Source organism: Peromyscus maniculatus, chromosome 7 (assembly GCF_049852395.1).
Source record: "Peromyscus maniculatus bairdii isolate BWxNUB_F1_BW_parent chromosome 7, HU_Pman_BW_mat_3.1, whole genome shotgun sequence".
NCBI classification, from domain to species: Eukaryota; Metazoa; Chordata; class Mammalia; order Rodentia; family Cricetidae; genus Peromyscus; species Peromyscus maniculatus.
The window spans coordinates 83,389,275-83,415,101 of record NC_134858.1 but is presented as its reverse complement, the minus strand read 5'-3'; positions in this window follow the sequence as shown (position 1 = coordinate 83,415,101).

The window sequence follows — 25,827 nt, the reverse complement described above, 5'->3', positions numbered from 1 at the left end:
GAGCTGGAGATACAGGCTATTGTGAACCACACGCTATAGGAAATGAATGTTTGAAGGAACAGTCAGTACTCTGTTGAGCATCTCCAACCTACATTGTAATTGTCATTAGTGAGAACAGAACCCTCATCCTATCATTTTACATATGTGATACCTAGCAGATGTCTCCATTGATCAGTTTCTCATTTCATACATTTCAATTCTTATTGCTACTCTGTTACCTATGAGTCCTCTATATTAGTAATGGTAAGGTTTGTACATCTTCTTATTCATATCAGTGATGACAATTTAATAGATGTAAAAGATCAATCATAAATTTACTATACCCAAGGAAATACATCCCCAAATAGCATTTCTTTAACCTGATTCTGAAATGTTTATGGACATTTCATTGCTTCCTGACTCCAGATGATTTGAGATCAGGAGGAAGTCAGAAAGGGAAGAGGCAGTAGCTTGTCTACTTAATTAACAACAATATACATTGTTTCTAAAAATGTAGAAAAAATGTGATTACAGAAATACTCTGCAAGAGGAGGACTAGAATACTACAGGGCTCTAAGTAAGCACCCAAGAGGCAAGTTTCTAGCCTATAACCTATTTATTTCCCATTGACAATAGGAACTTTTGAGGGTCAGCTTTCCCTAGTTTTCTCCAAACTTAGTCCACAATTGACTGTGTGCATGTGTACATGTGCATGTACACACATGCATGCATATGTGTATGTGTGAGCATGTGTGTGTGTGTGTGTGTGTGTGTGTGTGTGTGTGTGTGCTCTTCCTCTGTCTCTTCTTAAAATCAAGTAAGCTCTAAAATGCAGCATTTGTGACCTAAGGATTGTTATACTTCTAAAGCATCAATTCTTTGTGTAGTATTAAATCTGAATGCTTTCAGTAATTTAGACAACAGGGAAGTTAGAAGAATATGTTTGATCTAAGAAACAGAAGAAAGAGCTATTTCAGACTGCTGAAGGAAGAAGAGTGAATGCTGCAAAGCCCAGGACATAGCGACTTTAATAAGAGGTATTCAATAAGTGAAAAGTTATACAGAATATTGGTCTCCTAGGCCAGGAGTCATCTTGTTTCATAGTCACATGGAGTTGAATGGATGAAATAATCAGCTTAGAATAACTAGAGTCTCAAGAGACTGAAGTATATTTCTAAATGTTTAATGATCAACGTATAGGAAAACTCTTCAGCCAGAACACTTGTGTTAGGATGACAGGGCTTCTCTTCCCTTAGATGAGCATGCAAGGCAGGAAAGTATGATTCTGAAGGTGCGTGGCGAGTGTGAATGACAGCATGGAGAAAAGTTTCTCATTCAGTAGGTGTCAAACCATCCACTGCCATGTTTGTTGGCTAAGGCTTGCATCGCTAGACGCAGTGGTACATGTGTTATGTAATTTCCTTCTAATTAACACAATTGTTCATATGTATTCATGACACAGCTATGCCTTAAAACACTGCACTAAGTTTGAGAACAGTTTTTAATCCTTTAGATGACACAAAATACATACTTTATGTTTAAAAATTTAAATTCTTTCACTCAAATAGTAACACTTGTTGACAAAGCAGAAGACTTAGAAAGAACAGGCCACTGGATCCTTCACTTACATTCTCAATCCCTACTTACAGCACTTACCACATATCTGTAAATAATATGACTAGTGGAATTCTTTGACTACCAGTATTCAGATATTTTCTATTAAGTTTTTACCAAGATAAAGATTTAGCTTGTAGCTATCCAGTGTTCCTCAATGTTCCTTCCTTCCAATCTAGTATGCAATTCTGCGCCTAAAGTCTTTAATTCAGACTACTAAATAGTATTCTTGTATCTTTTTGTTCTGCAAATTCTGAGTGAGAATTTTACTCCCTGATTTATACAACACAGATATTATTACTTCTTTCTTCTCTTTTGAGCTCATATCTCTCCTAGCTCCTATTATTTGTGTATTAATTTTTATACTGCCAAGATTGGAGGGTTATCCACTACATATTGTACAGAAGAAGAAGTCCATTAAACCCAAGACTAATGTGTTTACATTCTGTTGTGAGTTGACTACTAAGAATAAAAGATCTGGGGGCTGGAGTGATGGACCAATGCTTAGGAACACTTGTTGCTTTTGCAGAGGATCTGGATTCAACAGAATTCACCTGGCATACCACAACTGTCTGTAACTCCAGTACAGTGGGAATAGTAGTCCTTCTCTTGCCTCTGAGGGCACCATGCATGCATATGGTACACATGCAGGCTAAATACGTACATAAAAGTTGAATTTTTTTAAATATTAAAAGATCAGACAAAGATAAAGTTTTGTGCCCAAAGGCTATGACGTTTGGGAACCTGTACACTTCTTTGCTCACAAGCTCCTGAAAAGATTCCTCAAAGTGTTCAATTTGAGATGTTCTTAAGCACTATTTTGCATGTGTATTGTGTCCTTCAGCTCTGAGCACAAATGCAAAAAAGCCTGTCAGGTCAAGATAACCTGCACTACTGTGTTTTTTGGTGTCAGGTAGACAGTGTGATGTTATTATCAATCGAACAAACGAGCATCCTCACTGACTACAGCATAGGCATAAATAATTTTATGCCAAAATCAGGCTAGAGAAACACATTATTCAAATAAAATGCTTTTCCTTTAACTTTGCAAATTGTGAGATCTAACAAAAAAAAAGCCACCATAGTTTTGTAATTACATTTCACCGAGTGCTGTCTTCCCCTTTCAGTTCAGCGCTTTGTCTCCCTGCTGCTTCCTGTTTTCCGTGTTGTTTGTTCTTATCAATAATCTCTTTTTTTCTTGCTTCATATCATAAACTACGATTGGACTTGACAAGGGAGGATGACTATAGGAGCAAGAATTCTTTCTGAGTGAGTCATGGAAACTCTAAAGCAACCTGTTAAAAGCTGAAGCCCTCATCTTACATCCAGACCAGCATCTCCTGTGTCCCCAATCTCAGGTCATCATGTTCCAGTGCCGAAAGTGCAGAAAGCAACTTGGGGTCCTTCCTTTACTCCTCTTCTTCTGCCTGCTGGAAAGTCATTCTATGTTGGATCTCATAGAGAGCAGTGAGTGAGGGCAGTTTCCTGTCTTTGTGACTGCTACCTTGGTTAGGACTGAGCCATTCTAAATCCTTTGACTGAGAAATTACTCTTAAGTTTAACTATGTAGGCCTAACTAGTCTTACTCCGAGATAGAATGAACTTGCTTATATTCAGATCTGGTTAAATAACTTTGTGCTTATTTGTTTGTTTGTTTGTTTATGTGTAGTGTGTGTGTGTGTGTGTGTGTGTGTGTGTGTGTAAAGCCTTATTGTCTTTTCAGTTCATACATAGAAATGCCCCCAACACCAGACATATTTGTGGCCTTTCATTGTATCATTGCAAAAAGTTGTTTAAATCACTAAGTCACTGTCTTTATACTTTTGTTGATCAGTTTTCCTGAACTAGACACAAAACTGAGTTGTATGGTAAGAAGGAACATACATTGCCTCCTGCAGATTGGATTGTAAACAATTCTGTTGGGCATAATCTTATTTAATGATTGATGTGGAAGGGCCTAGATGACCATGGCCTGTATAAGAAAGCATGCTGAACAAGTCTTGGGGAGAAAGCCAGTAAGTAGCACACCTCAACTGTCTCTGCTTCAGTTCCTGCCTCCAAGTAGGAACTTAGATTCCTTAATTCCTGCCCCAAATGCCCTGGATGATGGACTCAAACTGTAAGATGAAATCAGCCATGTCTTCCTCTAAGTTGATTTTGGTTAATATTTTATCATATCAACAGAAAGAAAACTATCTCTTGTTATCTCTTTATTCCATCCAGCCTCAGATTCACCAAGCCATGTGGCCATTGCTTAGAATCTGGGTTTCAGGTAAAGCTAGTAGAAGTTTGTTGTTGTAGATGGTTAGAGTCTGTGTAACAGCAGACATACACATGCTACAACTGATGCTCTCTCTGGCTTATGGAAGGTTCTAGGGTTTCAATTGCTCTGAAAAGACATCACAACCACAACAATTTTTATAAAAGAAAACATTTAATTTGGATGGCTTATAATTTCAGAGATTTAGTCCATTAGCATCATGGCAGGAAACGTGGTGGCATGCAGGTAGGCATGGGGCTGGAGAAAGAACCGAGTTCTACATCTTGATGCACAGGCAGCAGGAAGTGGACTATCTTCCACACTGGGCATAACTTGAGCATAGGAGACCTCAAAGCTTACCTCCACAGTGACACATTTCCTCCAACAAGGCCAAATCTACTACAACAAAGCTATACCTCCTAATTGTGCCACTGTCTTTGGGGACCATTTTTTTTTTTCAAACCACCACATAGCTAGCTCCTCAACATAGTTTTCAGAGTAATTTAAATATGGACAATTTAACAGTCAACATGCCTTCAAACACAATACATTGACAAAACAACAGCGTATATCCATATGGGCCAATTTAGAGTAAATCAGGCCAACCAGGAATACCATTCAGCTATATAGCAAAAGGAAATCACGAAGTTTGCAGGTAAGTGGATAAACCTAGGAAAGATTACATTGAGTGTGCTAACTTAGACCCAGAAAAGCAAATGTCTCATATTATCTTTCAACTGTTTTTCTTAACTCCCAAATCTTCAGATATAAGTATAGCTACCACCCTTCTTCAAAGAAACTTCTCTGTGGCAGGGTCCTTTGCAGGAGGGGACCAGGTAGGTACAGAGTCAATGACACAGATTCTGGGAGAATGTTGAAACAACAAGTTCAGTTTATTCAGGAAGAGGCAAGCCTTATATAGCCTCCACCCCACCCTGGGGGAATGTCTGATGAATATGCATCTGCTGGTGTGACATGGCTGCCTCTCATTGGTCCAGGTCATCTCCAGATAATGTCTCAGCTGTTGTTGCTAAGACCATCAGGCAGACTCAGGTTGGCTCTCAGTATCTTATTACTGGTTTGGGCCAGCTGGCTCTCAGGCCTGTTAGGGATGCGTCATCCCACACTACTCTTAACAATAAATGGGATGATCACAGAGAAGAATATATGGACATAGTGCAGACATTAATAGATCATAGCTAATGACTGTTAGGAGAGGGAGAATTAATCTTTCACAGCCCCCTTATTGGTTGTCCAATACTAAGTGACCTGTCTTGAAACTACATACACAGAACCAACAAATATAAATTCACCAGGTTGTATTTATATATATGTATATATGTATATATATATATATATATATGCATGTAACAAATATAATCAAAGAAAAAGAGGCTATCAACTTGAGAGTGGGGGGAGGGAGTTGGGAAGTACTAGGTAGAGGAAAGTGAGAGGGAGCTATGATGTAATTCTATTTTAACTAAAAATGTATAAAAATTAAAAAAATTACAATAATATTTTTAAATTAAAAGATGTGATGCTGTGATGAGCCAAGATGTAGGCACTAAGTCTATCCCTTTAAGACTGTATTGTTGCAGGTCCATATTACTGGGTATTGAAACACTGAATTTTAGCAGCATCAGTCAACACACAATGAAGGTAGTTAAGAAATTGGAGAACAAATTTCCCATCCAGAAAGTTTGTTTCATTTTGTTTTGTTAATAAGTTTCAAGATAAAATTTAAATATAACTTGGAGAGAAAAATGAAATAAGTTGTTAGATTTAAATTCAAAACCTGGAACAAATGTATCACAATGTACTGTCCAAAAATACCCATGAAGATCACTATTTAGACTCCCCACAAATGCAAAAAAAAATACTTATTTTACATTAATGCAATTTAGGGATTAAAGCTTATAGAAAAACAGCTTTTTGTCCATCTTTCAATTCCTAAAAACCATGTATAATGGCCAGGAGTTTGAAGGAGGTTACAAAACCTGACAAAATATTGTTTATTTCTGAATTTTCAAAGACAAAAAAAATCAGACCATTCAGAATAGCAATTAGAAGAAAGTTGTCTAATTTATTTATTACATTTAAAGGAAAAGTCTGTTTATACCATCCCATCAGATAGTCATTTGTTTTATTGAAAATACATTCAGAGAACTGTGTGAGGATTCCATGAGTAAAGATATGTTGTCCATCCTTTTAGCAAACAGACACCAGGGAATGTTGGTATCTATACAGGGCACTAGGGTCTCACAGTGAATAAGCTAGTTTGTTCATAAGAATTTATAATCCATTGGGTAAAAAATATAACAATCTCTGTCTGTCTGTCTGTCTATCTCTGTCTGTCTGTCTCTCTCTCTCTGAGAAGCCATCCTTCTGAGAGAGAGGAGCGAGTCTAAGTGCTTCTCTCTTCTGCCACATATAAACTAAAGAACATTTGTAGCTAGATTTTTCCGCCTTGCCCACAGTCAGGACAAATCTTTGTCACCCGCCAGTCCCACAGCCGCTCAGACCCAACCAAGTAAACACAGAGACTTATTTTGCTTACAAACTGCATGGCCGTGGCAGGCTTCCTGCTAACTGTCCTTATCTTGCTAACTGTGCTTTTATCTTAAATTGATCCATTTCCATACATCTATACCTTGCCATGTGGCTGGTGGCTTACTGGCGTCTTCACATGCTGCTGGTCATGGCGGCGGCTGCAGTGTCTCTGGTCATGGTGGCGGCTGCAGTGTCTCTGGTCATGGCGGCGGCTGTAGCGTCTCCTTCTGCCCTTCTGTCCTTTTATTTCTCCTCTCTGTTAGTCCCACCTATCTTTCCTGCCTAGCCACGGCCGATCAGGTTTTATTTATTAACCAATCAGAGCAACTTGACATACAGACCATCCCCCAGCACAGCCAAGTGCAGACCATCTCAAACACCTGCACTCAGGCCCATGGTCCTAATCATCCTCTATACGGACCTGCTGGGTAACGCCACAAAGAACCCAAGAAGGGCTCCCACAGGACATACAGAACATCCCACAGCAAACATTCCTTTAGGCTTTTGTATACTGGCTTCTGAGTAATTCTTCTTCTGAAAACATGGATACAGACTATTCCTACAAAGAACTTAAGTTTTGTGCATGGTAACAGATATGGATCTATTTGCAGCCTTCTACATGTTGATATCCAGTTATGCCAGCACCATTTGTTGAAGATGCTTTCTTTTTTCCATTGTACACTTTTGGCTTCTTTGTCAAAAATTATATGTTCATAGGTGTGCAGGTTAATGTCAGGATCTTCAATTCGATTCCATTGGTCCACATGTCGGTTTTTATGCCAATACCAAGCTGTTTTTATTACTCTAGCTCTATAGTGGAGGATACTAGATGTGAAACAAGGATGACTGGACTGCTACTCACATCACCAGTGAGGCTACCTGGAAAACAGGAACCCAAGAAAGACACGAGGATCGCCCAATGATGGAGAAATGGCTGAGATCTACATAAACAACCTGGACATGAGTGGGAGCAATGAAGGGCAAGGGTCAAGGGAAAGAGAGCGGGAGATCCCAGCTGGATCAAGAACAGAGAGGGAGAACAAGGAATAGGAGACCATGGTAAATGAAGACCACACAAGAAAAGGAAGAAACAAAGTGCTAAAGAGGCCCACAGAAATCCATAAAGATACCCCCACAAAAGACTGCTGGCAATGGCCAAGAGACAGCCGGGACTGACCTACTCTGGTGATGGGATGGCCAAACACCCTAATAGTTGTGCCAGAAACCCCATCCAAGGACTGAGGAATCTGGATGCAAAGATCCATGGCTAGGCCCCCAGTGGAGCGCCGGGAGTCGAATTAGCGAGAAAGAGGAGGGTTTATATGAGCAAGAATTGTTGAGACCAAGGTTGGATAAAGCACAGGGACAAATAGCCAAACGAATGGAAACACATGAACTCTGAACCAAAGGCTGAGGGGCCTCCAACTGGATCAGGCCCTCTGAATAGGTGAGAGAGTTGATTGGCTTGATCTGTTTGGGAGGCATCTAGGCAGTGGTACCAGGTCCTGGGCTCATTGCATGAGTTAGCTGTTTGAAACCTGGGACTTATACAGGGACGCTTGGCTCAATCTGGGAGGAGGGGACTGGACCTGCCTGGACTGAGTCTGTCAGGTCGATCTCAGTCCTCAGGGGAGGTCTTGCTCTGGAGGTGGTGGGAATAGGGGGTAGGCTGGATGAAGGGGAGGGGGGCAGGAAGGGGGAGAACAAGGGAATCTGTGGCTGTTATGTAGAACTGAATAGTATTGTAAAATAAAATAAAATAAAATAATAAAAAAGAAAAGAAAACAAAACAAAACAAACAAACAAAAAAAACCAAAGAACTTTCTTTTAAATTTCTATCCTATAATCTGGGTAAGGTGCATATGGTGTCTATAGCATAAGACCATGTTAAGAGCAGTTTCATTTTAGTATTGTACTTCCCTGTATGGCCTGAGTATCTTATCTTGTTCACTCAGTTCAGAGGCCTCCTGATCGACACTGTATTCTGCTGTGACTCATCACACTCAGAACCTTCATGGGACAATTCCATTACTTACGAATCACTTCAGAAGCACTTGCTCTCAGCTGTAATTGTCTAGTAAGCCTCTCTGAAACTTCCTTCCCACAACTGGCAAAGGAGGGCTGGATTCCTCATATTAAAACATATCCTTTCCCCCACCCTTAAAAGGCACTCCAATTGGCATAGCATATACTGATATTTTTAAGCACCTAGAAAAATATGTATCTAAACTATGTAAAGGCAATGAGCCAGGGCATGTCTGTGTCTTTTTTATTCGTTCACAGCTCACTTGCTGCTTGTAGAAGATGCTATGCTGTAGGTTTCTCTCTGAACACCACACCTCCCCCTTTGTGTTTGAACTACTCTCTCCTGTGGGGGAATGTTCTTTTTCCTCTCTATGGATTCTGTGAAGGAGGGTCAGTGCAGGCCCTCTAAGATCTGGCTGAGCTGAGCCACTAGGTCCCACTGGCTGAGCGAAATCACTCCCGTGGGATTTATTCTCTAGAGAGAAATAAGTTCTCTTCCCCCAGGCTCTGCTAAAGTGAGATGAGGTGAGCCTGGGTAATTGCACACTCTTCTTTGTTACCAGTAGGTCTGCTCCGTTTTTGTCTGTGTGACAGGAAGAATGATTTATACAGGCTCATGGTAATATTCTTAGAGTGTCAAGGAGTCTATCTCCATGAGAGGAATATTCTAGAATAACTTTACTTGGGAGAAAGATAGTTTCTACAAAGTAGAGAATTTCTGTTTCTGAGGTTTTCAGAGTTATAATTTTCCCATTTCCAGGCATTGCCATATCTTGTTGCAGCAGAATAAGTTTTAGAAACTAAAACTAAAGTTCCTGGCATATTTCTCTTCCCACAGAGCAGCAATTGTTCTGTAGTTAAGATAAAACCACAAACATTTAGCAGTTTCTTCCTTTTACACTTTTATTTGTAATGATATTCTAAATGCATATATATAATTTAATTATATATATATAATTTAATTATATATATATGTATATATATATATGTATATATATAATTTCTACATGAATCCTATAAAATATCCCCTGTAAAAGATATGTTTTTCCTAATGCCTGCTGACTTGTGCTGGTAGCATGGGCCTGTGTTGCACACCTCTGAAGTGAAGAGTGATGAAGCAAGGATCTCTCTGAATTGTTTAGTTGTGTCCTCTCTCTGTTGCCTGTTCCATGACAACATGGGTAACTACTCTGATTCTCAGATTCATGCTTCTCCATTCTTATGAATTAGTTTCTACCTTTCCAACCATCATGTACTCAATAAACTCTTCTTGACAGAGAGTGGGAAGGACAAATTGGAGTTAAGGATCATATTAATGTCTCCTCCTATCCAGCTGAACCACAGACTAAGAAAAAAATGATCAACACTTATTGCTCAACTTAATTGTGCTCCACCTCTCTTAGTCCTTAAGGGAATGTGCCATGAGTGGCACAGCTTGGGCCTAGGAATCCTGACTAGGGACAACAAGGGAAAGAAGAAAAGTCAGACATATGGACACATGTACAGAAAGACTGATGTCAGGGCGGGATGTGTTCATTCTGGTGAACTGGCATCTCACTCACCTAGTGCTTCCTCTGTTCCCTACAAGGATGTATTTATTGATAAGAGGTATAAGTTTACCCAAAAGCATTTTTTTTTTATTAAAAGTGAAGCAAACCTTTTGGCTGATGTGATTTCATCTTATCACTTTCCTAGCCATTCATTACCTCTCTGCTTCCACAAGGGTAGATTTGCTTTTGCAGTACAACTACTCTTGGACATAAACCCTGAGCTGGTACCTCACTTTTTGGAATTGTGACAACTCTGCAGTAATTGTCCACTTGGAGACAAATGAATACTGAAAGTTATAAAAGGATTTTTAAATCTTGGATCATGTCAGCAGATTTCAAATTTCTGTAGGAATGTTGGAGTCCAAATCACAAATGCTCTGACATGTCACATGATCTAGACTAAGAGGTTATAAGATTTTCTCTTAATGGTAAAGATTCCTTAGAGTAAATGTCTGATATCAATTAGGTTTACTAATGCAAGAATAGCTTACATTTCAGCAACTAATTCAACTACCAATAAGTTTAAGTAGCAGGTTGTATGTATGCATGTATGTATTTACTTATTGTTTTTTCGAGACAGGGTTTCTCTGTGTAGCTTTTGGAGCCTATCCTTGAACTTGCTCTGTAGACCATGCTGGCCTTGAACTCACAGAGATCTGCCTGCCTCTGGCTCCCCAGTATAGGGATTAAACGTGCACAACCACCACACCCGCCTAAGTAGAAGGTTTTAATAAAGAGATTAAAATATTACAATGTCTAAAATGTTTATGAGTCATATACCAGAGACCAGAGTGCAGGTCTTTATTAATATTTACTTACATAAGTTCAAAAGAGACAGGTTCAGAAACAAAGAGACCAAGTATAGGTAAAGAAAAGGTCAAGTCTTCACTGTAAGAATGATACGAAGGAAGAAATACTAAATATTTGAACTGTATTGCTATTTTTTAATAAAAAATAGAAATTATACTTATTTATAGGGCACATGTTATATTTTGACACCTCTATACTGTGTAATGATCAGATCATGTTTATTGGCATTGCTATCACCTTAGTCTATTTTTATTCTTTGCATAGGTGACATTCAGAACCTTGTCTGTGGGCTCTTTTGAGGTGTTGCATCAGTTGTGCCAATTATACTTCTTCTCCATCAGAAGTTTTCATCCTATGCACCTTAACTTCATATTGATATGCACACTGTCTCTACACTCTTCTCCTCTACTTTTTGCCCATACTCTGATTACTACGCATATTTTCAAAGAAGTAACAAATCTTGTCTTTGTAACCCAAACAATAAAATGAGACTATTGCTACTAAAAGCTGAACTGTGGTGTATATTTTAAAAGTATTTACATCTTATTAAAATATCAGGCCATGTAAAGTCATTGATATGACTTGTAGTATAAATGAATGACAAGGGAACCCCCAAGGCTATATCTTGTTTTCAGTAGCAAAAAGGAACTTCAGATACTAATATCAGTTGTTCTCACCAACACTATTAATTACTCTCAGGAAAACCACTTCAGGACTATAATTATCATTATGCTCATATACATTGAGTTCAGAATGTGTAATTATTTTTAGCACTCCCTAGACAAAGCATTAAGAGTTGCATATGGTGATTTATTGAGAATACAAAATGCACTAAAACATGGACAAATGCAGTGAGTATTTTTAGCTTTATATAAGATGTTTGTAATGGTAGAAAAAGACAATAGTTTTAAAACTCTCTATTTTTTCTGAAGTAAAATTGTCTCTGTGGCTTAAATATGTGTTACTTAGGCAAATCAGTTTTAGTGTAGGCATCCCAAGAAAGAAAAGTATAGTCCATTAACCACAATGATAAATTTCTCACTTATAAGATAATTTGATAACTTCATAGACCATTAAAATATGAGAGAATCTTATATGCTATGACTTTTGAAGTTTTTTGACATATTCTTCATGAAGAGAAATATGTAACATTTTTCTCCAGTGAGTTCAAAACCATTCCTTCTTTGGAAGTCTATGTCAAGCTTTACACTTGTCTCTTAATGAACATTGTAAGAGAGACCTTTTATACCACCTTTGTCTATTTAATCAGCCTCTGCAGGAGGCACTAGTTTGCTTTGTTTGTTCAAGCCCTCACTCTGAATTCCATTTCCAATTTGGGGGCTTTGATGGTCTTCATGATGGAAATGGGCATCTGATTCTCTGTGTCAGGTGCTGAGATATTTTCATCCCAAAGTGAAATCCCCATTTTTTCTTAAAGATTAAGTAAAACTCCATTGTGTGCATATACCACATTTTTGTCCATTCCTCTGTTAAGGGACAGTTGGGCTGATTCCTTCACTTGTATATTGTGAATATTGTTCTGTTAATATGGATGTGTGGGTTTCTCTGCAGTATGTTCTTTGGGTTTATAATAAAAAACATAGAGTTGGGTCATCTTGTATTTCTATTTCCACATTTTTGAAAAGCCTCCACTGTGTCAGTACACTTTAAAGTAGCCACTAGCAGAATGGAAGGGTTCCTGTTTCTCTACATCTTTGTTGTTTGTTTCCTTAAAGGCAGCCATTCTGACTGGGTTGAGGTAAATGTACTTTCAATTTAAGTTCCCTTGATGGCTAACAATGTTGAGAATCATATTTGTTGTAAATTAATGAAACTATAGATCACATTAAATTAAATAAGTCAAAGGCTCAAAGACAAATATTACGTATTTTCCCTTGTTCATGGATTTTGGAATTCTTTGTAGATTGATTAAAAAATATTTTTGTTCCCATAGAAGATGAGTAAACTGGTATGAAATCTGCCAGGGTTAGGTATGTCAACATCCTTTCATGGAGAAGAGAGGTCTTCCCCCAGGAACTTATTTTCAGATAAAGTTGGTTGTAGTGGGTAGCTGTTCCAGCTTTGACCTGGAAGTACTACCCGCAGTGAGGCTGCTGGTAACTGTCATGCCTACCTATGACCTGCCCCTGAGGTGGGGCTGAGACGGGAGCCCTTAAGACCCAAGATCTTGATGTGCAGGCTCTCTTGGTTCCTGGTGATCCTGGATGCTAGATAGTAGATCGAGCAAAGTTCTCTAGAGAACACTGATGGACTGCACTTCACCTCTCCCGATCCTGTAACCAATCCCTTTACTTGTTGTAAGTTACCCTAAGATACACCTCCCTTTTAACTACATTTAGTTGCGTAAATAATTTTTCCCAATAGTAGGCAGAGAAGAGAGGTTCCTGAGGCCCATCCCCTCCTAAATATCTACAGGTATTTAACAGTAGTTGGGGGAGATAGAGATTTTCTTCAGTGCTAAAGGAAATGTTAAGGAGCCCTTGTTCCTATAAACAACTTCTCACCCAGGGTCCTATAAGCAGTCCTAGTGAAACTCAGTGGTCATGTAAAAAACAAAGCACAACAGATAGACAAGGAAGTAGAAGGGGACTATGTGGGAAAGGCAAGAGAATCAGGGGGAGTAGAAGGGAAGCACTAAAGGGCAATGAGAGGTAAAGATGATAAACATACACATTTATATTTATGAAAATGCTACCATGATAAGAAGGAAGCAGGAACACTGGGAAAAGAATAAGACTAATGAGGGAAAGTAAGAGAGTTTTTACGGAAGGAATGAGACAAGAAAGAATATGGGCAGAGTGCGTGCATGTTGAAAAGACATTGATTTAGAGAACCCAACACTGTTCACCCTTGACAACAAACTCCCAGGTTATTAGTGTGTTGAATTTGATGGGCTAGTGAGAAAAGATAATGATTAAGTACTAGTGTTCGAAAGACAGACACTTCTCATTTGTTTTTAGTGTATAAAAACGTGTGTAATCTATGATTTATCTATAAATAGAAAAGAAGTACTCATTTGAATGAAAAGGGTAAGAGCTTCATGGTCAAGTGAGGCTTCAAGCTTCAATGAGCATAGAAAACTTTCAGTCTTTCTTGTTATTTACACATACATATAAATTGGGACCAACTTGGTACAACCTTGAGAAGGTTTATGGTACTTTGCTCTAAGACAGCTGTGGTTACAAGGTCACTTCCAGAAGCTGAGTTAGAAAGGATTCCCTATGGAAAGGTATGGGTAGACCAGTAATGACTTAAATAGTAATAGCATTTTTTTACTTTCTTATTGTGGGGGTTTAGAAGAAAATGGCCCCTAAAGGGAATGCCACTAATGGAAGATGTGGCCGTGTTGGAGTAGGTGTGGTCTTGTTGGAGGAGGTGTGTCACTGTGGAGGTAGGCTTTGAGGTCTCATGCCCAGTGAGTCAGTTTAATTCCTGTTGCCTGCACATCAATGTGTAACAACTACCTCTCTAGCATCATGTCTGCCTCCATGCCACCATGTCCCACTGTGATGACAATAGACAACTGAACCTCTGAACTGGAAGTGAGCCACCACAATTAAATATTTTCTTTGTAAGAGTTGTTGTGGTCATGGTATCACTTCACAGCAATAGAAACTCTAACTAAGACATTTATTTTTGTGTGTGTGTGTTTGTGTGTGTGTGGTATAAGTGTGTGCCATGGTGTGTTTGTGGTGGTCAGAGGACAGCTTGCAGAAGTGGCTGCTCTTCTTCCACCATGTGGGTCACAAGAATGAAAGCAAGCATGGCGGCAGCTTTTACCCTATTGAGCCATCTTGCTGATTCCTGTCATGACTTTTCATCTTCTCTGGGTTTTCCCATTTGCTTCCTTTCCAGTAATAAAATTCCAAAGTCAAATCTAAACAGTTACTCCCGTAACTGAGAATGCTGCAATAGTTTACCCTTAAGTGGAAAAATTCAAGTTTTGTACTTTCTCAGCGATTTATACAATAAGGTTTCCATAATCAGCTTATCATAAGAAAAAATAATTTCCATTAAAATAAGATGCAATTGGTGTAATATTTATAAAGAGAGTTGGTCTGACTTTTAAATAAGATATTCCTGTGCATGAGTCATTAGAATTTTTAGACAGAATGTCTTGACATGTTTCAGTTGAAGAGCTGTCTTTTGAGTCAGGCCATGTATGCATGAGACTCTTCTATGAGTTAACCTAAATAAGTTGAGAAATTATTCATACTCAAAGAAAGTGAAGGACCAAATGATGGAGAAGAATCAGAAATAGGAGTTTCAGGGGTGCCCCTAGGCTTTTTTGAATGCTTATTTTAAATTTACCAATGGAGTAAAATGGTTAATCAGTGATGTTTCCTCAGGCTTTGGGAACACTTGAGCACTTGATGCTGACTGTAATATCCCTGGGAACTACAGAGGAATACCATATCCAGGTCAGGGGTACATATTACCTGAGCCCTGGTGCCTCATTCCCCATGTAAAACCTGGGCAATGCAAATCTAGTTTACTGATGAACAGATGAGATACAGCTCCACTAGGGAGTAAAAGTTAAATAGTTGTGGGTCCTGGGGAGCACCATGACTGGTAATTCATAGATGCAAGGCGCAGTTGTATACCCTTACAGGAGCCATACCTGTGCTGGAGTCTGGAGTAATATGTACAAAATCGGGCTTGTTTCAGCCCAACAGATGCATTTTAGAGTGTAACCACAGAGCTTCCACACTGTTGTGGACCTCTGTTCAGTGTGGCTTGCACTAGCTTTTTCCTAACATTAAACAATTAGTATGGGGAAAGCTTGTGCAGTCTTATGACTGACTGCTTCACACTGACCTGTGAGTGTTGTCATGAAAACAGACAAATGCATTTCCTAAGATATTTTTCAGCTTTGAAAACAAATATGGTTGCTTTGTTTTGTGGTATTGAGACAAGGTCTCACTCTGTAGCCCAGGCTGGCTTACAATGGGAAATGCTTCCATGATCTGAATTTTCAAGGTCAGATTTTTTTCTGTGTATAAAAAATAAAAAACAGTTTTCTTAATTTTAAAATCTTTCATTTTAGTTCATTTATATGGAAATGGTATTTTTAGCAAGTAATCAGAACAAGTAAAATTTTTAAAAGATATCCAACTTTGAAACTTTTGATCATACTTGGCAGAGGCTTTTTATTTTTGAGTAAGAAAAAACACACAAACATCTCTAAATTGAAGTTTAATTCAAATATTTTGTGTATAAATTACTATTGCCAATGAAAAGTACCAAATTGGGTATGCAAATGAGAATTTTTAGTTGTAGGTTTCACAAACATCCCTTTGATAATGTAGAACTTAGAGTCAGCAAAGTGTAGCATACAAATCATAATACTATTAAGTAAATTCTGTAGTATCAAACAGTTTTAATTTTGACACATAGAAAATACCCATTGTGGTTTCTTCAGTTGTTCTATGGGGCTCAGTTGATATCTAGTTGTCACAGTTTTGATCTCTTGCTATTTTTGCACAAACAGTAGTCAGAAAACAGGAAAAACATTTCTTTAAAAGAATTAAAACTGCCCACCATAAAAACATTATTATTTTATCTGTGAGGGTATTCCTGATAAAAGTTTAAATACTCCAAGGTAAATTACACAAGGTGGTCTCTAAGCTGTGCAGAGATACTCAGAGTTATGGGTTGCCTTAGTTTCTTTTCTCTTATTTTCTTCTTTTTATTTTATATTTTAAATCTCTTCATTTCTTCATCACAGGTATGTAGATAATTTATTTCTCATCCTGCAGTGGGAAGTTTATAAATCACTTGGACCTGAGGTGGTTATGGGGAACATGAAAACTCAGGTAGAGGGGAGCAATTATTAACAAGGGTGAGGACATAAAACAGCTGGGATCCAAACCTTTCTCTAATTTAAGCTCTTGACATTCTAGTGAAGATCCTTTGGAAACCAGACTCCCTTCTTGACCTCATTCTCTGGCTTTGGCCTTTCTCAAGTTGTCTGTCCCAGCAGTTTAGTGGAGAAGAGAGTTTTCAGTATGGAGGTGAGGACTGTCTAGAAGATGCCTTGGGTGCCAGGCTGAACTTAGTGGGTGGAGGAAAGAATTGTTCAATTGTCCCAACAGCTGATTATTTGGTGTGTTAGTCATTGTGCAACGAGAGCCTGGGCTGCTATGATGCTGAATGTGAGATCTTCCTGATTAAAGGTACTGAAATATGCTTTAGAGCAGAATATTATGACACACTGAAGACTGAGCAGTTCCTCTCTAGAACAAACAGAAAACAATGAATATATTTGCTTCTGTGGTTTTTTCATTTATCATAGGGTAGAAATCTATAACTATGAATTTTGCATTGTTTAAATACATATTTTATTTCCCAATATGTTCATCATCTTCAGTAGAGAAATAAAATTTAAGAAAATCAAAGTGAATGTCAAAGTAAATATTGTCATCTGAATTTCAAGAAACAATGATGATTGTGTAATTTTTCCATAATGTTTATCATTACTTTCATCAATGGGGTTGTGGTGATTTTTCCAATCACTTAAAAATCAGAAGACATAGATATACTAAACAAGCATTAGTGTCCACTCTACTGTTAGGATTCATCTTAAGAGAACTGAACATAAAGATAAATGTGTGTCACATGGTGTTGCAGAAGGTGAATTTGCACAGTAATTCTTGAGCTGTCACTTAATTTATACAGTTGTCCTATATTCATTTATTCCCTTTTGTTTCCAATTTTAAGTGTACATGTACAGTTTTTATTGTGTTTGGTTTCATTACCAGAGAAGTAGATCCACAAATATGTAAAAGATGGTGGCTTTTTGGCAACGTCACAAGAATAAGCCATCAATCAAAAAGGAAAATAAAATCAAATTTAAAAGTTAGCTAATTCTAGCACAGTTTCAAAAATTTCTCTCAAGGCTTGTAAACAAATACATCTGAAACTCCAGTCTGCCGAATATGAAATATTTGACAATCTTATAATTGCTATTGTTCATCTCTGTTTACATTGAACAGGAACACTGAAAGTTCGAGGCTTTTTTGGCTAGAGTGGGTTCAAGATTAGCCTGGGTAGCTTAGCAAGACACTGTCTCAAAATCAAAACTAAAGAACTGGCTTAATAGATAGCTCAGCAGTGGAGTGCCTGCGGAGCACCCATGATGTCCTGGGTTTGGTACCAAGCGAGAGAGGCTGGGGAAAGACAGGCTTTCCAAACACATTGTTCAAAACATTATCCAAATACACTGCAGTTGTCTACTAGAGAAACTAGCGCTGGAAGCTGAGAAAAGTCTAAAACAGTTTTCACAGCTACAGAAAAGGAGCTCTGAAAAACACTGCATCAGAGAACGGCCTGCTCTCCCCATCTCCCAACCACAGTGTCTCAGATGTAAAAACAGAATGTTAATTAAAAAGATGTTACTTGATAATGATATTAGAAATTTTGATAAATGTGTCTGGTTAGGAATTATTCCAACTTGCTTAAAATCTATTGGAAAGCATTAATCAAGACAGTCAATAGGGAGAACGCAAAAAGTTTTTGACTTTTGAACATTCTTAGCAAGCTGTAATTATTGAACAGAAACTTTATGAGCAGGAAAACTTGATTTATAAAGTCAAGGGGAAAAGTCAACCAATAAATAATGAGCACATAGAAAACAGATGGGGGTGATTTTCAAATATTAGAAATTTGTTTCTTACAGTTGTGGAAGTTGGCAATGCCTAGATTTCAGCGATAGCTTTGCAGGCAGCTTTCTTGCTGGGTCATCCCTTATTAGATGACAAGTAATAAGGAGGGAGTTGTTTATCTTTTTATAAGAATGCCTCCCAGGATCACATCATCAGTCCATTTAGAACACGCACGGACTCCCCAGCATCTAGTTGCCTTTAGCTATCTTCTCTTATAATACTATTATGATGGTAATTAAGCTGCACCGTAAGTTTGGGAAAGGACAAGCTGTCACAGCACCGAGGTCCTATCTAAATGGAATCAGGAAAATCTGTGCTTTTCTGGTAAGTAACTAAATTTGGTTTTGCTTCATAAGCTGAATGAATATTTTAGAAAATTTATTAAATATATTTGTTGAAAAGAAATACTTAGAGCAGAGGAAAAACCTATAAAAAATACTTGGACTGATATATTTACATGTTTTTAAATAAAAATACATTTAAAAAATATTTTTATTTAGTAAAGTTTTACAGAACTTACAAAGTACATTGTTACTTACAGAAATATATTTTTTTCACATTAAAAATATGGAATACCTGGCCAGGTGGTGGTGGCACATTCCTTTAATCCCAGCAGTCAGAAGGCAGAGGCAGGTGGCTCTCTGTAAGTTCAAGGCCAGCCTGGTCTATGTAGTAAGTTCCAGAACAGTCAGGATGGTTATACAGAGAAACGCTGTCTCAAAAAACAAAAATGACATACCAATATGTGTGGTGACACACAACTTTAATTTTAGTGCTTGAGAGGCAGAAGGAGACAGATCTCTGTGAGTTCAAGAACAGCCTGGTCTACATAGAGAGTTCCAGGTCATTGAGAGCTACATAATCAGACCCTGGGGAACTTGTGTTCTTATATGTTCACAAAACAACAACATGAACAAAATGACATACCAAGAAGAGTCAATTGAGAATATCAACATTTATAAGATTAATCGCATAATTCAACTCTGACCAGAATTGTGGGTAAATGTGCTAAAATATTAAAATAATAAGATCTTGTTTAAAACTGCATTCTGCTGCGATGTGCATGAAACATGATATTGGAGATATATGAGATTAGGAATCTGATTAAAGAATATGGATGTACGAAAAGTTATCACTGTCCTCTTAATTTCCTGCAATCAATGTGTACACACTACCTTTTTGTATGCATATAGACACACACAGACTTGTGGTGTTAAGATTTTTATGTCTAAGCCATTTTTATTTCTTTTGCAAATAAAGCCATTGCTTTTCTGAGTGAAACTCCTGTTTCCTAAAAGAACTGTTAGCCTTTTAACAATAACATTTTAGGTATACCAAGAAAAAAAAATCGGTATGCATGTGGTATATGTGTGTACATTCTAAATATATGTTTTATAATTTATTTTGTGCCTCTTTACCTTTAAAATATTCTACATTGAACATTATTATAGTTAGCTGTAGCCTGTTTGAAAGAGGTACAGCCTAGATTGCTGTGATGCTTTTCTTACAAAACATATTAAGTTTCTTGTGATTATTGTGACCTTCTTACCATCACAATTTTACCATCAAGCATCTATTTTGCCAAATTCATTTTTTTTTATTGAACTACATGTGCAGGAATTATCATTTTTTTGGTCTGATTTGTCCATATCACCTCCAGCCTTTGAACCCTGAATACATTTCTCCAATTAAAACATGGGTAATGGCAATAAAAGCTTCAGGTTACAAAGCAATAATTCTCTATTTACTTCTCTTTTTAAAAATATTCTTCCTTCTGCGAGGCCTCTGACCTCAGTGGCTGATGGCCACGTTCTACTCTGCTGTCTATCTGGGTTCCTGAGGGGCCCGTCTGAAGGATTTGGCTTGAATATCGGACTTGGCTAATGTGCTCCAGGGTCTGCATATTTTTTTTCTTTAAATCATAGCCATATGGTAAATTTTCTATTTTGTTACGGTTCTCTTTTACTGATGGACATGCAGTGGGTGTTTCTTGGAAAAGGCCAATTTTTATTAAAATATTTCAGGAAGAAAAAAAAAATTCTTCAGCAGGGTGGCGGCGGCGGCCGCAGCGCACGCCTTTAATCCCAGCACTCGTGAGGCAGAGGCAGGCGGATCTCTGTGAGTTCCAGGCCAGCCTGGGCTACCAAGTGAGTTCCAGGAAAGGCACAAAGCTACACAGAGGAACCTTGTTTCGAAAAACCAAAAAAAAAAAAAAAAAAAAAAGAAAGAAAAAAAAATTCTTGTGGCTCAGAATTAATCGAGGGGTGGTCATTTCCCCTTAGTATGTAAAGTAAAGTATGTAAGACCACAGCAGTGTGTGGTTCCTCAGAGGAAGCTGGACTGTTAAAGGAGATGTCACTGGGATTAAATGAAATGCCATGTATTTCAGGTTTGGGTCTGGAGTAGTTATCTTAGATTTTCCTTTGCAACCACTTAATCTTCTCATGCCCTGTTAGGTCAAAGCTTTGCTGAACAAGGCAGGAAATGACGTGGGAATGGTTTGCTTTAGGCAAATAACTATAAATAATATGTGTCCTCAAAGAGAAGAGGGAGGCTTTTCCTGTGTTCACTAACCTGCTGTAAAACACTACAGGTGATACAACTACCTGGGAACCCCAAATAATGCACAAGATCTGTCACCAGTTTCCACAAACAAGGATAGCAGCCAACATACTACTCATAGATTGCACTCACGATCTGATTGGTGAAGGGTGTTTTCCCCCATAATACCTTTTATACAACTGAAAGTAGGGCAAACATGGCACATTGCAGAAGGGAAATAAGCTGACAGGTGACGGCAAATACAATATTGAATATTTAGTAACCTGGCACTGAGAGGATAAGCACAAAAATCACGAAACTCAGATGAAATAACTTAAAAGTTTTCCATTGATTGTTTAATATTAAGAAAAAAAAACAGCCCAACATATCTGAAAAATCTGCAGGCTTATCCCTCAGGCTTGGACTATTTTGTCTATTGATGTGCTAAAGGTGAACATGAATCACTAAGAAAAGGTGAAATTGTTTATTATTCACAATATCTTCACTGTATATGGGAGGGAGTATGTGAAAGTCATGGTAGAGATATGCACATGAAAGTGGCATCCAGAGTAGGTCAGTCCCAGCTGTCTCTCGGCCATTGCCAGCAGTGACCTACTCTGGTGATGGGATGGTCAAACACCCTAATAGTTGTGCCAGAAACCCCATCCAAAGGCCTGAGGAATCTGGATGCAGACATCAACAGCTAGGCCCCCCGGGTGGAGCGCTGGGCGTCCAATTAGCGAGAAAGAGGAGGGTTTATATGAGCGAGAATTGTTGAAACCAAGGTTGGATAAAGCATAGGGACAAATAGCCAAACGAATGGAAACACATGAACTATGAACCAAAGGCTGAGGGGCCCACAACTGGATCAGGTCCTATGAATAGGTGAGACAGTTGATTGGCTTGATCTGTTTGGGAGGCATCTAGGCAGTGGTACCAGGTCCTGGGCTCCCTGCATGAGTTAGAAACCTGGGACTTATACAGGGACGCTTGGCTCAATCTGGGAGGAGGGGACTGGACCTGCCTGGACTGAGTCTATCAGGTCGATTCTCAGTCCTCGGGGGTGGCCTTGATCTGGAGGTGGTGGGAATGGGGGGTTGGGCTGGGGGGAAGGGGAGGGGGCAGGAAGGGGGAGAACAAGGCAATCTGTGGCTGTTATGTAGAACTGAATAGTATTGTAAAATAAAATAAAAAAAAAAAAGAAAGAAAGTGGCATCTATCTTCCAGCTGGAACAAACTAATGCATTTTGAAACCTTCATAATGGCTTGGTACCAAATACATGGGGCGCTATTAAAATGTGGTGTCAGAAAACATTCATTGTAAACAAGAAGCTTACTGTTGAGGAAACAGATAAAAGATGGCAGCCAACTTTTGTTTTAAACACACACACACACACACACACACACACACACACACACACACACACACACACACACCCTTCAAAAGAAAGGATTCAGACCATTGATTTTACAAGTATCTGTTAAATACATAATCATTTGTTCAACACATTTTCATATATTTTCTTATTTGCAAGTACCTCAACCTGCCACGTGCTAGTATTATAGATGTGTACCACCAAGTCTAGCTTTGAGATTGACTTTAAATATTAGCTGGTTACATCTAGATATAAAAATTTTCATTTGTTTCCTGATGTTGGATAGCTTGGTCAGGACTGTTGTATTTAAAAATTGAAATAAAGTTATGATCCATTTGAAAGATAGGGGCACTTGGCAAGGATGTCAGACAGTTTTTTTTTTTTTTTTTTTTTTTTTTTTAAAGAGACCTCAAGACTAGAGTAATGTTGTGATGTGATATGTTTGGAAAGAACCTAGAAGAGAGACAGCTGAGGTGTGATATTAGCATTGGTTCCTAGACTCTGACACCACTGCTGACCAACCTTAGTGTTCAGAATGATTTGTCAAGTGTCTTTCTTCAGCTGCCTTGAAGCTGGCAAAAAGCCTTCATTTTTATCAGACTGACACCCTCCCCCACCCCTGAACTGTCAAGTACCAGAAACTAGAATAATTTCAATCTGTTCTCTGAGTGTCTCAACAAAAGAGACATTAAGATTCGCTGTTGAGAAATACCTCATTTGTGAGCTGCTTTTTACATGTCCTGGCAGGTGTGTTAGTGATGAGAGCATCATCTTTGCTTTTCCAAGTTTATCAGACAAGTGTTGGTGAGTGGCTGAAACAAAAATCGTTTTGATTTTTTAATGTCATATTTGCTTTTGATGCTTAAACTTCCTATCAATTAATGGGCTAAAATTGAGTATAGCCCTTAGGGGAAGGATATGAAAATATGACAGGTATTCATTTGTAAAAGTTAAGTGGTAGAAAATGAAATTGCACTATTTAATAAATTTTAATTTAGACAATGAGAAAGGAAAGAGATCTTTCATATGTTTAATTCATAGTTTTCCTGAACAGTCTCAAGTCATTAAATATGCAAACTGTCCCCCTTTGCAAGGACTTTAAAGTGATAAAATCAAACAGTTTGAAAAATAGTAAAGGACAATCACAAATGGCAAATATATTGAAGTCATTCTCTTTGACTTTTCCCCTTGTCTGTTCTCATTTCCAAGTCTTAACTTCGTCACTGTCCTCAGGTTGGTGTCTTTGTAAATGGCATGCCGCTCCCATTACAAACCCTACAGGTTTTGAGCATAGGTTAACTACAACGTGTGTTTCACCTGGTGCAGATTTTTAATTTGCCTACAAATGGATAACTAAGCTGCTCAATTTAATTTATACCTATGCATTTCTCTTTCAACTTACACTGAAAATTTGTTGCCATAAGCCTGAAGATTTTTGTACGGTATACAGTGACCCATCATGCTATTCTGCTCTATAATTAATGAAGCCAGCCCTACATATTTTTAATCTTGAGCCCACAGAACTATCCAGATGAGTGAAGATGCCCTGTTTGTATGTCAACATTTCTCCACTTTTCAGTTTTGCCTTAACCTTTGGTTGATAGTCCTGGTCCTGGACTCCAGACCTTTCTGGTAATATTTGTTATCATGGCTAGATACCTGTCTCACTCTTTATTGTTTTGTTTTGTCAAATGTAATTTCATATATATATATATATATATATATATATATTCAATATATATATTCAATATATATATTCAATATATATATTCAATTTTCATTGATATTATGGGGCATACATTTTCTTTATTGAGAGTCGAGTAAGAGCAGAGTGAGGGCAGGTGGGGGAATGCTTTCAGGCATGTCCAGCCTGTGGCCTTGGTGCTGCAGGCATCCCAGGATAGCTGTTGAATGGGGCTTAAAGATTGTAGATGAAAACATCATGTTGAAATGTCAAAAGGTTAAACACACACTATTCTAGGTAGGTTAGCTGGCAACACAACCTAGAATTACCTAGGAAGAGTCTAAATAAGAAATTTCCTAGATCAAATTGGCCTGTGGTTGTGTCCGAGAGGGATAGTCTTGACTGTTAATGGAGGTGGGAAGACCTCCCTGAATGTGGGCAGAACCATTTCATGAGCTGTGCCCTATTCTGTGTAAGAGTGAAGAGGCTTCAGGAAAGCCGTCATTCATTTCTTTCTGCTTTTGACTGTGATTGACATTGGAGTTCCTGCCTTAACTTGTACAAATTGTAATTGTAAATTGAATAAACCCTTTCTTCTACAAGTTGTTTCTTGTTAAGATATATTATCACAGATACAGAAATGAAATGAAGATATTATCTTAGGGATTTCTATTGCTAGGAAGAGATACCATGACCATTGCAACTCTTATAAAGGAAACATTTAATTGAGTTGCTTGCTTACAGTTTCAGAGGTTCAATCCATTATCATTGTGTTAGGTAGCATGGTGGCATGCAGGAAGACTTGGTGCTGGAGCTTAGAGTGCTATGTCTTGTAGGCAACAGGAAGTTGACTGACTGTCACACTGAGGGAAGTTTGGGCAAAAGAGACCTCACACAGTGGCACACTTCCTTCAACTAGGCCCCACCTCTTAATAGGGCCATTCCTTTTGGGGGGGCATTTTATTTCAAACCACCACAGATACCCCTGTAAAATAGTGTGACAGTTATTCACTTCAGACTTTCCATTATCCTAAGTGACTGTCTATTCTTTACCCAATACTGTCAACAAAATTCCTGCTATTCTCATGTTTGAGGGGTTTCCTGGGACCTAGGACTTTGGAAATTGCTAAAAGTAGAATAGCCTTGGCAAGATATTGGCTCTCATTAAAGAGCTTGTTTTGATTTCAGCTCCTGTGAACAAAGTTCTAAAACCCCTTTATGTGTGGGAAAGTCACTTTCAGTGACAAACCTTGACACATTGATTGCATGCCTATGTCATCTGTAACTGTGCCCCTGAGGTCTTGCATTCTGTTATTAATGTGACTGAAACAGTACAAAGTGTATGTTATGAAGTTCAAGTGACATTTCTTTTGAAATAATTATGATTGAACTACTTTCAATTAAACTGGTGAGTGTTCTAGAATGTGTAAAAGACCTATTAGGGATCCAAGTAGTCCTTTTTTAGGGATAGTGTCATTATTCTATTCTGTATAAGTGGATATTATACTCTCTTAATCATACTTAACTTGGTACAGCAAGAGTGGTTAATCTGAGAGTGTGTGATTTATCCAATTTACTTCCAAAGAGAATCTGAGTTGAGCACAGGGTGAAGGATTTGAGCAGGCCTGGTCTTTGTCCCTTTAGAAATACCCATTTGAGATATTCACATTTCTAACAGTTCAGTGCTCCATAAGTGGCTTTCTGTTCCAAGGTAATCTATCTTTGCTAACAGGCTCTACATTTAATGTTGTGT